Raw genomic sequence first — 14,254 nt, forward strand, 5'->3', positions numbered from 1 at the left:
TAAAAAAAAAAAAAAAGAAGTCATCTGCAAGGAATAATGAGAATATAATCAGAAACAATACATCTGCCTGCTTGCTTTCTTTTAAACGTAACAACTGGCCATAGGTAGTGTTGATATCAGCCAAGGAGGCTTTCCTAACATAGACGGGAGAGACATCTCAGTGGTAATGTACTTACTCTGCAAGCAGGAAGGCCTGAGTGAGGTTCTCCAGAACCCCTGCGAAGTCAGATGCAGCAGCTCATCTAATCCCAGCCTTGCTGTGCCAAGACTGGAGGTGGAGACAGAATCCCTGGAAACTTGTGGGCCAGATGCTCCTCCATGCAGCAGTGAGCAAGATCCTGTCTCAACTAAAATGGAAGGCAAGGACTGACACCCTAGGATGTCCTCTGGCATCTTCTTGAGCTCTGTGGCATGTATACACAAAGAGAGACACAGACACACATATGCATACACACACACATACACACACACAACACATACACACGGAGACCTACAGACATACAAACACAGAGAGAGATTTAATTTATAAAACAAAACAAAAACAAACAAACAAAAACCCACATTCATAAGAGCTGTCCACTGGTTAAACTGATTAGGCATCTAAATAAAGAGCAGGGTTTTCATGGTATCTGTGCAGACACCTGTTTCATCCTAGAGGAATCTTTTGTGAGCATGCTGACCCTCCTCTGGAGTTTGCTTGACATGTCAGGTTGAGTCATTGGCTTGCTGTTACCAGCTTGGAGCTCAGCATGCTGTTGGGCCTGTTTTTGCTGCCACTCCAGTGACAATAAATTCCACGATTGATCTTTGCACTGGCAGAAGTTAGGTCCTTTTGTTTCCTCTGCAGAAAATGAATTGCTTTGCTGTGTGATAGGCAGGTAGCCGCACACTAATACTTTCCTTCTCAGTCTGGAATCAGGTAATGGTGGCCCATCTTTCTTGCTGACAGTGGGGACGACGGGCTGGCTTGTCCCCTATCTTTTAGTACAGCTCAAGGACAGGAAGAGTGGCTGGAATTTTATCAAGCTCAAGAGCTGGGGGCAGGAGCAGTGTGGATGGGAATAGATAATTACCTCCCGAAGGCTCCTGTCCTGTTATCGACAAGTCAACCGGGGCCCTTCCTGCCTTTGGGTATCCCTTTGGAGTGTCACAATGGCACTTTTTTTGTAGATTCACAGGTTCCTGTTCCTTTCTGATGCAGAATGGCTTTGTGAGTCAAATCCAGACTCTGGCTGGTGAGCTGAAGGTGGGTTTTATATTTTTAGATGGCGAGGAAATAGGGACAGATTCTTTTGTGACACATGAAAATGGTATGGCAGTGCTCAAGTGAAGGTTGATTGGGGCACAGTCATGCAGATTTATTTACCTGCTCCTTGTGGCCATTTCTCTGCAATCTTGACAAAGTTAACGTAGTTGAGTATTTGCAAACAGATAGAGCAAATGGCTCATCAAGTCTGGTTGAGGCATGTTAGGTAGTTAAAAAAAAAATGTTGCCTACCACATGTTTAGCCAAGATCTTGTTCTTACCTGTACTGGTAATTTTACTGTATTATGGGAATGTGTGTGTGTGTGTGTGTGTGTGTGTGTGTGTGTGTGTGTGTGTGTGTGTGCGTGTGTGTATGTATGTATGTATATATATATATATGTTTTCTTCTTCAGAAGGAGTTCTTAAGCACATTTCTCATGTTTTTTTAAAAATTGTTGAATTGTATTGTATTGAGGGAACAATCAAAGCACTAGGCTATTAGAGTCAGTTCAGCCAGGAGATCATCAAAGTTGTGAGATTAGTAATGCCCATTGATTTGTACCAGCTCCATCCCCAGTCATGTTATTTAGGAGTTCACCTTACCTTGTTATTGTGGACAATGCAAAGTTAAAAACACTGGCCCCTCCCTTCCTCACTCCTTCAAAGAAATCAGCGTATTTATTATATAAAAATTATATAGGACTGGGTATCTTTTTTAGTTGAAAATCAGAATTATAAATTTTTTTTACTAAGGTTAAAAATATTTTTTTGACTGTTCTGAAGACTGAACCCAGGACCTCATGTATCACGTGCTCTCTTCAGTAATTCTCTGCAATTTCTTTCCCGCTCTTTCAAAATATCTTTGCTTATTATAAATATGTACACAAGGCTAACCTAATGCCAAACAACTTCTGGGCTGATTAATTGATAGCTGAAGTGAAATTACCTGAGGGTTTTTTTGAATATGCATTAGGAACTTTGAAAATTTGCATTTGTTCTGTATTTATGCAGAACAGATAAATAAGGTGGCATTTACGAGTTATCAGTTAGCGGAGTAAACATTTTAGTATGTCTTGGAAGGGACCATCATTTCCCCAATGCTGTTTTTTTTCCCCATTTGTTTATTTGTTTTTAATATACATTCATTCTTGCCCAGCTCCATTTCACTTCTTAGGTTGCTCTCTCTCTTCTCACCTGGAGAGTAGTGGTACCTTAAGTTGTCCAGTGTGTGTTGAATAGTGTCGTGCCTGGGAGTAACAGTCTTCAGAGAGCTGTGCAATGAGCCACCAAGAGTGACAAACCCCGCTTTGCAAATGAAAGCTTCCTCTTTCCTGCATTTGACAGTCAGCTTTAGCACAAGGTCCACGAGATCACTTTAGTTCGTGTTAATGATCAATCATAGAACCCAGGGATAAAGATTGAACTCACATATCTTGGATGAAGTCTAGGAAACAAATTATTATGTGTGCTTTGTCTTTGATTACATTCTGGAAGGGTGCTGGCCATCTTTGGCCCATCCATAGTACAGCCATGTGGAATTTTCCAAGACTATAGAGTGACTGCGATTACCCTATGTAAGTTCTGGAAGAACATGGATGAGCAAGGCAGAGTCCTGGAACTGTGCTGTGGCTCAGTGTAGGCTCTCCATGGCCCTGAGGCACTGGTTCATTTTGCTCAACTTTGGGAGAGCAATTAGAGTTTTCAGGCCAGAACTTGTGAGGGCTTCGGTGGAATCCACTAGAACTCTCTTGAAGAATTCACCTAGGACTGTGGCCCCAGTCAAATGACTAACGGTTGAGTCATTTGAAGTCACCACGTTCCTGCTGTCTCCTGGAGGGTCTTCATTTCACTGACTCGTGTTTCATTTCGCTGATGCCGTGAGCTCCTCTAGAAACCCTGTGTCTCCTTTTTAAAAAACATAACCAATCCTAAGCACTTAGCAGAAAGTAACTTCTCTGTGAGTGTTGACTGCAGGGCAGTGTGGGAGAAGGCTGCATTCCTCAGGGGAATGTTTGCTTTTACATGTGTATGCTGCGCGAAGTTAATAAGTCCCAGCTAGACTCCGCAGTGAGCAAGTGCAGGGGCTGCAATTTGATTCTCTTGCCGTTAGTAGAGCAAACAGTAGGTGGGATGGGCGTTAAGCTTAAATATCTCATTGCACTATCTAGGATGTACATGCCACCGGTGGGTTTTCTGCTCTCCGCTCTTTGGATGCCCCGGGTTCCCTGATTTGCTTTTCCTTGCCTCTCGTCTCAGCATTGTTCAGAAGGCGCAGCTCTGCAAACCACACAGAGGCGTTTCTACTTCCTCTGCATTTTGTTTCATTCATCCCATTGACTGGTACTGTCAGCTAATTGGAGTAGACATGGAAAATGAAAGCTGCGTTCTTCAGCTGCCAAGTCTCCTCTCTTGGCAGGGAGTGGATGGTGCCAGTAATTGTACCAGAAGCGCTGGTTGCTCTGGGTTCTAGCTCTGGATTTAACAACGGAGGCCTGAGAGAGTCTTCCTCAGAGACGCTGGGCACCTGCTTCACTTCAGTGGCTTCCTGGCCCTCAGGGAGGCTCGCAGTAAATTCAGTCATGCGTTCTTGTGTTGTTGGAGGATAACCAGCGTGCATTTTGCTGACTGTGGGAGTGGATTGCTTGGTCTGAGTACTTAGTCAATATGTCATTCTCATGAGAGATGGCAGTTAATTTCGTCTTGGTACATAACAGGGGGTGGGGATGGGTGGGTGGGAGCAGGACCCACAGTCCTGGGAATGAGGATGCTATAAACTCACATACCAACTGTAGTCCATGCCAAGGTTTAGTTGGGAACAGTACTGATACAGAACAGAAGCCCGTTTTGTAGACTCGTTCCTCTTGAGGGGCGGGTGACTTGTCTGGAAAGAGTTGAGTAGCTTAATGGAAAATGGAGAGTCAGTGTAGGTGATTAGTCATTAAAGCTGATTGTCTCTGTTTTTGGCCCCAACAGCCTTCCTTCTTTTCTTTCCAGCTTTAATTTATGAATCAACTGACAGTAGTAGCAATACTTGAGGGTAAGCCATGGCAGGTTAGTCAGGGGGAACCCAAAGTACAGGCACTTTGTTTGTTTCACATGGGGTGAGTGAGACCAGAGTGGATGCTTAACCTTCAGAATCCTCACAGCACATCTCACATTGTGTATCGATGAATGTGATTGTGAACTGCACATCAGGAGAAATTCAGGTGTGATGTGGTGCTGTGCATGCTCTATGCGAGGGTGTATGGCCCTCTGCGAAGCAGGTCATGAGGAGTGAGGAGCACATGGGGAATGTGTGGACAGATGTGAGGATTGCCTGGAGGGGCCTTGGCTCTGCCTGTGAGCACTCGACATTATGCTGAGAGGTCTCAGTGTGTTATCTAATTAATTCATTGAATTCGCCTTTTCCTGGTAAGTGCCCGTACATAGAACTTTCTTTTTTGTTTGGTGTATTGTTAGACATACTCTGAATCCCTCAAAATGTTCAATGTGCTTTGTTTTTTATATCCATTAGATCTATAGATGTATGTAACTTGAGATTATCTAAATTCCTATTTTACCATTTCCATCTAGAGCAGTGGTTCTCAGCCTTTCTAATGCTACAGCCCTTTAAAACAGTTCCTCATGTTGTGGTGACCACCAATTGTAAAATTAGTTTTGTTGCTACTTCACAACTGTATTTTTGCTATTGTTATGAACTGTAATATAAATATCTGATATGCAAGATATCTCTGATATGTGAACTCCCCCCCCAAGGGGACCATGACCCACAGGTTGAGAATTACTGATCTAGAGTCCTTTTTGTTTCTTCTTGAAGAATTTCCATTAGTGCTTCTTTTCCAGTTTGGGGTTGCAAGGAACAAATTCTCACAGGTTGTTTTTATTACTTAAAATGTCTTTATTTCACAGTGGTTTTGAAGGATATTTTAGTTGGGTATAAAATTCTACCTTGAGTCTGGTGAGACTGCTCAGTGGATAAAGGTGTCGTCTTTCATAACTGATGAGCTGGGTTTCATCTTTGGGACCAAGAAAATTGATGCCCCCAAATTGTCCTTTGACTTTCACATGTGCCTTTGGGTACACGTGTATCCCTACATATGAATTCACACACAGAGAGAACAAATAAAAACTATAAAGAAATAAAATTATGTCTTTGATGCTTTTGCTTATTAAAGGTTTATCTTAAAACTTTCACCATTTTTTTGAAGTTAGTTTTCATTTTTTTGGATGATAATTCCCTTGTCCTTTACAACTTTCAATATAGTTTTCTTGGCTCCTTTGTTTTTAAAGTGGTCTTACTCTGATGAAATACAAAGTGTTATTTTTCTTTCTGTTTGATAGTCATAGCACTTTTTTTTGGCATTTATGGCTTTTAGTTTTAGAAAGTTCTTGGCCCTATTTCTGCTGTGTTTTTTTTTTTTTTTTTCTGCTCATGTCCTGTTTTCTTGTCTTTAGAGGTAGATTGCCCATATGGTAAACTTTACAACATGTTCCATGAGCTTCTAATGACCCTTCCTTTTCCTGTCCTTTTGGTTCTTTATGGCTCAGTTTGGATATTTTCTATTGATTTATATTCTCATTTGTCTTTAGTGATGGCTAGTATTCCACGAAACAGGGTTATTCATTTGTTTGAATTTTTGTATTCTAGAAATTCTATTTAATTGTGTCTATAGGAGGCTGGAGAGATGGCTCAGGGTTAAAAGCACATACTGCCTTTGCAGACAACCTGAGGTTAGTGCCCAGCACCCATGTCAGGTGACTTAGAACCAGCTATATAACGCCATCTCTCAGGGATTCTATGCCCTTTCCTAGACTTTACATCCACCTGCACTCACGTGTGTGTTCACACACACACACACACACACACACACACACACACACACACACACTCACACACACACACACACAGAGTTTACACATCAAATAAAAAATCATCCATCTGAAAAATATGCTTATAGATTCTAGTTATCTGATGAAATATTTAATAGGCATAAAATATGTATCTATCATCTTTAATTATTTTCACAAATTTCCTAACAGCATAGAATATAATTTTTTCTTGACTAGATGAGATCTACATTCTGCTAATCTGGTATATTACTATTTGATAAGTAATTTGTGTTTGTGTTTATGTATAAAACTGAATTAGGATATGTAGTCAGATAACTATGTCATGGTTTTTACTCACATAAATACATTGTGGGACATTTGAAAGTCATGTGGTAAGTGGACATTTTTCTTTGGGAATGAATGTCTTGCTTATTATATGACATCTAGAATTTATCATCCATGTTCACTGATGTCATCTTTACCACACTGTTCAATATCCAAACACACTTTCAAGTAAGTCTTCCAGGACAGCATAGCACCTGTTCAGAAGTACTGCTTTACATGGAGATAAGGGTAGGTTCTTGTCAGGATCCTTGGACTCGGGGTGCCTGCCAGCCCTGAAGACAGACTTAGTCGGTTGTTTGCGGCCTGACTGAATTGGAGTGTAGCACAAACTCACTGGATGATCAGGTTAGCTGGGGCTGCTGCTGTTGGCCAGCTGAGGAAAAGCCAGCATTGGGAATGCCAGCAAGAACATCAGACAGCGCAGCAGAGATGTGCATGCTGGAACACAACAGCACCCGCCTGACATCCAGTCAGGACTCTCTAGAGCAAAGGTCCTAACTGAGACGTAGGCTTAGGGCTGAGATCTCAAAGAGTATAGATTGAAAATGGCGACAGCAAGGTTTCTAAAGGACAGCAATGGGAATGAAATGCTGTTACCTGTCAACTTCATCGCAAAGTAGCCATTCTTTATTTTTAGGAACACCCATCCATCCATCCATCCATCCATCCATCCATCCATCCATCCATCCTTCAATCCACCCATGAACTCATTCAAAAACATTAAGTGCCTGCTGTGTTTTATCCCCGTGGGGATACAAAGCTGCCTGAATAGAAAAAAAATTGTCCTTACTCTTGGGAAGGGAGAGAGACAACTGAAAACCTAATTATAAAATGAATGATAAGAATCTAGTAGAGAAGGAAGACAAAAAAAAAATTAAGTAACTTTAATATGGAAGATAATGGTGTAGCTATAGTTTAATTTCATCCGCAAACATTTTGAATGTTTAATTTCCCTGCGTCCCCACATTTGCCTTAGGAATATGAAATGAAGTCTTTGGAAGCTGAATTGATAGAGAAAAAAAAGTAATTACAAGCTTAAGCTGTAGTGGAATCTCCTGGCATCTGGACTGAAGTGGAAATAGGACTGACTTTCTAGTCATAATAGAATTTTTACTGTGGTTAGCATCTCCAGAAATTTATGAAAGTTATTTTGTCATTGGCGGCCTCTCTGATCAGACTTTCACTGTAACAGGATTGTGCTAGAATAAACAGAGAGCTTGATGTGAGGGGCAGATGAGCCGTGGATGCAAGCCTGGTTTCAGTTGCTTGAGAATTTAGAACGAGGACATATTACATGGATATCTTATTTTATTCTGTATTTTAAAGATACTCTATTTTTTTTTCCAGACTGAACTTCTCCAGAAGCAGTTATGACAGAACTTAAGAGTAGAGTATTATTTAAACACTTAGGCCACAGGAAATTCACACCCTCTTATATTGGGCATTAGAGATGCCAGGGAGCGTGTTCTTCAGTGCTAAGTGCTATAACCCTCCCTGTGTCATTAAAATAAAAGTCCATGGTCAAGTGACTGTGGTTGTGGCATGTGAGTTAAGTCAAAGCCGATGCCTGTTACGTGCTTCTAATGAGCAAGCCACTCTGCCGAGAACGTTAGCTCATTTCATCCTCACTATGAGCCTGGGAAACAATTGACCCAGAAAAACTGGTAGATTTGTCCGAAGTCCTCAAGCTGGGAGGTTGTTGAATGGGCTTTTGAACCCGATGTTCCCCACTCTACCATTGGGCACTGCTGCTCGAGCCAGGGCGGGGTAACCTGTAGAGCAAGCCGTGCGCACAGGCATGTGTGCTGGGAACACAAGCTTAGCATCTCTAGAGTCCAGTGGGCACAGTGTTAGCTCACACGCAGGTAACTAGCTTCCCGTAGAAATAGGACTCAGCCTCTCTGAGTCTCAGTGTCCCTTCTGAAAAATGAAGACAATGATTAAAAAAAACAAACAAACTACTATGTTAAGAGGTTTTAAAAATAACAATATCTGGGACTCCTTAGAGGGTACCCTCTTCCTCCATTTTTCCTCCTTGGGCCAAACAGAACTGTCAAGAGTTAGTCTGGTTCTTTAGAAGGGGAAGGGGCTTTGTTGACATGGTAGAGGCAGGGGCAGGGACAGAGGGTGATCTACTTCCTTCAGGAGGCAGGAGGAAGTAGCGTTTAATGTCTAGAGTCTGTGTGGAAGTTAGATTACAGTGGGTCACTTAAACATCACGGTCCCTTCATCTTTTCTAAGAGCAGACAGCATTGCCCTAGGGAGCCTCCCCTTGTTGATCTCTCAAAGTCAGCGAGTGTAAGTGAAGAGTGATGTATGGTGTTTTAGTACATTGTTATTGATACTGTATAAGAGGGAGAAAAGGATGGCTTCAGTCCCAGATCTGGCCTGCGTGTAATTCATGCGTCCTGTCCACAGCTGATTCCTTCATTTGTAAACTGGGGGTCCTGATATCTTGCCCAGTGCACGCCACAGGAGTCGGAGAGTGCGGGAGACTGGGACTTAGTGGCTCTTAGAGTTAGCTTGTTCTCGTCCTGGTTCGATCCCTGCCTCCACCCTCGGTGCAGTGCTGTTCCAAGCTGTCTGTTGGAACGTGATGTTAACTGGCTGCGCTCTTTGGGTCTCTCGAACGACCGCGTTTTAAGTTACACACAGTAGCTATCTTTTCGTCTGTGTTTCTTGCTGTTGTTTCTGCATCCCGGCTCAGTCTTGCAGCAAAATGACTTTGAGTTTGTCATTCTAGGATAGCTGGGCAGTAGGTCCCAGAATGCTGAAATGGGAGGGCTTGGGTCCTTGGTGTAAAAAACAAGATGCTTTGTAAAGAGTTCTGATTTGGAACAAACCTTGGAAGTGGGTTTTAAACAGGAAACGGCTCAGCATTTTGTATTTAACTTGTATTTATTCCTCTTGAATGGAGGATCTAATATCTTTTCTTGACAATAACTGCCCTCTTCCCCTTTCTCTTTGGGGCTGAGTGAGGAGCTTTCCATGAACTTTAAAATGAAACCAAATGAAAAAGGCATTGTTTATCTAAGCTGTCTGTGGAAGGGCACTTGGGAGAAGAATTGAACTCTAAAATAACCTTATGAAAGTTATTGATTTGTTTCTTTATGGTTCCCTGACAAACAAGGACCATTATTTCTGTGCCCGAACTGGAGCTGGGTCAAAGAACCCTCTTTTTATGGATTAGCTTTCCTGAAAACCAGACTTGCCAAGGAAGTGAACTTCTGGAAATGAAGATGTGAACTCCAGCTGAATGCTAACTTTCTTTTATTGCTTCGAAGGACATGTGGGGAGCACAGTTAATTTTTAAGCTTGTACTGAGTACACCAGGGTTTGTAGATAGCTTAGGAGAGTTAGGTGAATTGCCCACTGTTGTGTACTCAGTAAGTGATTTTATCTAAGTGCTGCTACTCTCAGCTGCACCTTCCAGGGTCTACTTAGGCCTAGGGTTGGTAGGAAGAAAAGAATACATGCATGCGCATGTGCGTGTGCATACACACATACACACGAGTACACATGTGCATGCGTGCATACACACATACACACACACACACACACACACACACTTGTTCTTCTGCCTTGTATTTTAGAATTAACGCTGTTTGAAAGACCATATAAACTAGGTAATTTATTGTTGCAGAAATAGAAAATACAAATACAATAAAGAAAGAAGCAAAAGAAGAAAAATCACCGAGCACCCACACCCAGGAACGAATTGTCTTTGATCACTGGCTTTATAATGTCATGACTCCCTTTCCATGCTTGTAAATACATGTTACTACAAAACAGTCACATTCTACACACTGCTTTGTAACTTGAAAGCATAGCTTTTAGAGAGCTTTATTCCCTTTTTTGTCTCATTTTAAAAATGAGACGAGTCAATCAATCATTTTTTATTATTTATACTATTCATATGGAAGAAAATTTATGTTGACAGTTGATATACTGATCTTTAGAATGCTTTAAATAACTCGCCTTCCCAAATTTGGGTACTAATGAGGGATATATACATTATTTATTTTTAGCACTAATCAAACGTTCAATAGATACTTAATCAAGTGAATAAATTATGTTTGATTGCCCCCACCCCAAGTGCCAAGGATCAGTTCAGCTTAGCGCTTTCGTGTGCTAGGCAAGTGCTCTACCACTGAGCTGTATCCCCGGTCCACTAACAGTTTTTAAAGCAAGATGGCTGTAAAGTATGTGGTGATAGAGATACGTCATCTGCAGGAGGACTTCATTTGCCCATTACTAAAAACATCGACACTCCTTGAGCGCGTATTTTCTGCTGCTTTTTACGTTTGTCCTAATCTAGTTCTCTAGTCTGTAATCCAGTGAAAAGCTGAGGCATGCGTCTCCTGTGGAGTGTGTCAGATTTGAAGAGAGGCTTATAAAGTGATGTAATTGCAGTAGTAACATGGAAAAATCTGTAAAGGTCTCTTTACAATGTTATTTCTTTGGGATTTTATGGCTTTATCCAAAGTTGGAAGCTGGTGAGGAGTTCCTGCATCCCTGCCTTCATAAAGCAATTTTATGGGACCATAGAAATTGATTCGTAAAGTTTTAGGCCTGAAAAAATATATGGCTATCTATCCCGGCCTTGGGAAAAGGCTTATTTTATTTAAAATTACCCATAAATTACTACGTCCATGAGCACATTAATACAAGGAAGTACTTTGACAGGTCCAGTGCTTAGATGAAGAAATATTTTCTTCAAGCACAGTTAGATACCAGTGAAATGATAGTCAACCCTGTTGGGACTGTGGCGGGCCGTCAGTTAAATGTTGTTTCCGGGAGCTCTCCCTCCCCAAGTGGAATGTGAATTCAGATGGGTAATCTCATGAGGACACTCAGTCACTTAGGCTTATTTACTCCTTCAGCCAATGTTCAAGAACTGGGCTACATTAAAGGGCCCTGCAAAGAGGCAGATGATCCATGGGATCTCCCGTTGGGAAGGCTGGACAGATAGGTAACAGGAGTCAGGAAGGTTTTCTAGCGCCAGAGAAATCTCACCTTTGGATTAATGTAAAGAAAAGTTACGGTTTTGTGAATGAACATGAAATCGCAGTGTGTTTTAGAAGAGTCTGTTTGGGCTCAACCCGCTAAGTCCTGTGACACAGGTATTATGGAGTCTGTTGTAGAATGTTACCTCTCCAGGAATGAAGGCCGCTGACCGCTTAGCCCCTCACTCAGCATGAAGTAGCCCACACTGGTAAGGCCTTTTGCAGACTGAGTTAAAGGAAGATGGGCTCAGGCTGGTGTAGCAGAGCTTCCCACTCGCCTAGGTTCTCTCAAAACCTCTGCTCTAACTGCATTAGAAAGTGCTAAAAAAATTAGATATCTTTTCGTGACCTCTGGGCGGTGGTAAATGCAGAAATGTGAGCCATGGATACATTCCATTTCTCTAACATGAAGGAACAAAAAATGTTTTTCAGCATGTTCTCTGTACCAGTTGGTTGTCCATTGCCAAAACGGTCAGCCCTGAAAATGTACATACTAGTCACATTCTACAGGCTGAGCAGGCTGTATTTAGGAATGTGTATGTATATACATATATGCATGCAATAAGAATTAATGAAAGAAGAGGCTGTAAATTTGAAAGAGAGGGAGAGGGGTGTATGGAGGGCATGGAGGGAGGGAAGGAAGAAAGGGTAAACTGCTATATATTATAATCTTAAAAATAAGAGCCAAACCACGTGAAAACCAATAGATGTCTGGGAGTTTGTTTTACCATCTCAGTTCAGGAAGAGCCATGGCTGATGTAGTGTGATATTTGGAGCCCCACCCAAATATTGCTAACACCGTATTCTATTATCCTCTTGAAACAAAACAGCCAATGGGAACCACCAGGAACGGCAACACCAAAGCCTTCCCCTCCAGATTGCTGCTCGCCCCTGCTACAATGTTCTTAGTCCTCTGAGTGCTAGTGTGCCACTCACGTAGTAGTTTTAGATTTAGCTTTTTGCCTGTGTAGAACAGAGATGAGAGGATGGAAAAGCCCAGCCTTTGCTTGTGGGGCCACACTCATTCTGGGAAAAGGAATCTCTCAGAGGTAGGTGCTGAATGCCTATAACATACTAGGAAGCATTCAGAGAAGAGAAAATTAATAGTCTCTTGGTCAGTATCAAATACGGTTCGTACATCATCTCATGTGGTCCTTTCAGCAGCTTTATTTATCTTATTTTTGCAGCTCTATTTTGTAGATAAGGAAACAGGCACTGGGACATAGGCACTTTGCCGAAGACCAGATGCACAGTGAACAGGGGCGACACTAGCTTTGAACGCAGGCAGCTGTTTCAGAGCCGAGTGCCCATGGTGCCCAAGGAGTTGGTGAACTTGGACAAGTGGACCGATTTCCTGGAACTATCTCCTCATCTGTAAAAGGGGAATGGTAGTGACAGTTCCAGCTTCCTAGGCTGTGGGCTGACTTGGCACAGTGTTCCGACTCTGAGTTACTTCCTGTAGCCTTCCAGGACTACGTCACCTGTTGGGGAAACCAACCACAGCTTCCCAGCCCCATGAGATTAGCGCTTCTTCCCCTCCTTCCCTCTCTTTCTCCTCTTTCCCAGGCTGGGATCCTCCTGCTTCCATCTTTAAAGTGCTAGGATTGGGCTGGAGAGATGGCTCAGTTGTTAAGAGCACCGACTGCTCTTCCAGAGGTCCTGAGTTCAATTCCCAGCAACCACATGGTGGCTCACAACCACTTGTAATGAGATCTGGTGCCCTCTTCTGGCCTGCAGGGACACATGCAGACAGAATACTGTATACATAATAAATTAATAAATCTAAAAAATAAAGAATTTGTACTGTATCAACCTGATAATAGAAAATAAATAAATAAATAAAATGAAAAAATTTTTTAAAAAAAGTGCTAGGATTACAGGCCTGTGCCATCATGCCCAGGATCTACACATATGCATACATGACTGTGCCTGCACTTATATGGATGTATATATGTACGATATATACACATACACACATACACATACATATATAAATAATTTGCGTTTGGGTTTTTATTTTGTTTTGTTAGAGACAATGTCTCATGTAGCTCAGGATAGCCTTGAACTTGATACATAGCTGAGGCTGGCCATGAACTCCCTTTCCTCCTGTCTTAGCTTTCCTACCGCCGGGATTGCAGGTCTGTACACCTATGCCTGATGTATTTGTTTCGTATAGTTTTGGTTCTAGTTTGTGTTTGTTATATTTTTGGTTGCGAGCCTAGCCTTTAACGGCAGAGCCATCCCTACTTCGTATTTCTTGAATGACTTTGGCGAGGCCCTCATGCACAAAGCCTATTCCCTAACCTAAGAGATTATGATTAGCCTTGAACTGAAAGTGCTTGCCTGGGGATACTGTGCTTATCCAGTATAAATCTGTTGCTTTGTTGGTCATGATTTTCTAGAAGAACTGAATGAATGGTGAACAGAATTGAGGGGCGGTGGCTGTATTTTAAGGAACCGGCGTGTGCGATTGGTGTGAGTACCAGGTTCAATCATCTGTAAGGCGGGTCAACAGACTGGAAACTCAGAATTTCTGTGTTAGACTCTTGAGACCAAACTCCCTGCTTTCCAGGAAACTTCAGGTTCTACAAGGCCAACTACTAATTGGGACCCACTGATGCTCTAGAAGGTTGTCTCTTGGTTCAAGGCCATACTTCAGCTTCATCTACAAAAGAAAGGTGGTGCTCCTCTGTTCTTGATGGGGTTGCATTCTGGCTAGTAGTAAATTGGAAGCCCAAGTTGAAAATGTCATTAATAAACTAAGCCCCTGGACATTATAGCAACCTAGTTGACCCTTGTGATGGTGTGGTGGACTGAGGGCTGTGGT

The 14,254-nt window shown here is 42.2% G+C and overlaps 1 protein-coding gene across 1 annotated transcript in view; it reads left to right on the forward strand.

The window, feature by feature from the left end:
- Fras1 (Fraser extracellular matrix complex subunit 1) overlaps positions 1 to 14,254 on the forward strand; it is a 420,836-nt gene that overhangs the window by 133,264 nt on the left and 273,318 nt on the right. The window lies entirely within an intron of this gene.

Source organism: Peromyscus maniculatus, chromosome 10 (assembly GCF_049852395.1).
Source record: "Peromyscus maniculatus bairdii isolate BWxNUB_F1_BW_parent chromosome 10, HU_Pman_BW_mat_3.1, whole genome shotgun sequence".
Classification (NCBI taxonomy): Eukaryota; Metazoa; Chordata; class Mammalia; order Rodentia; family Cricetidae; genus Peromyscus; species Peromyscus maniculatus.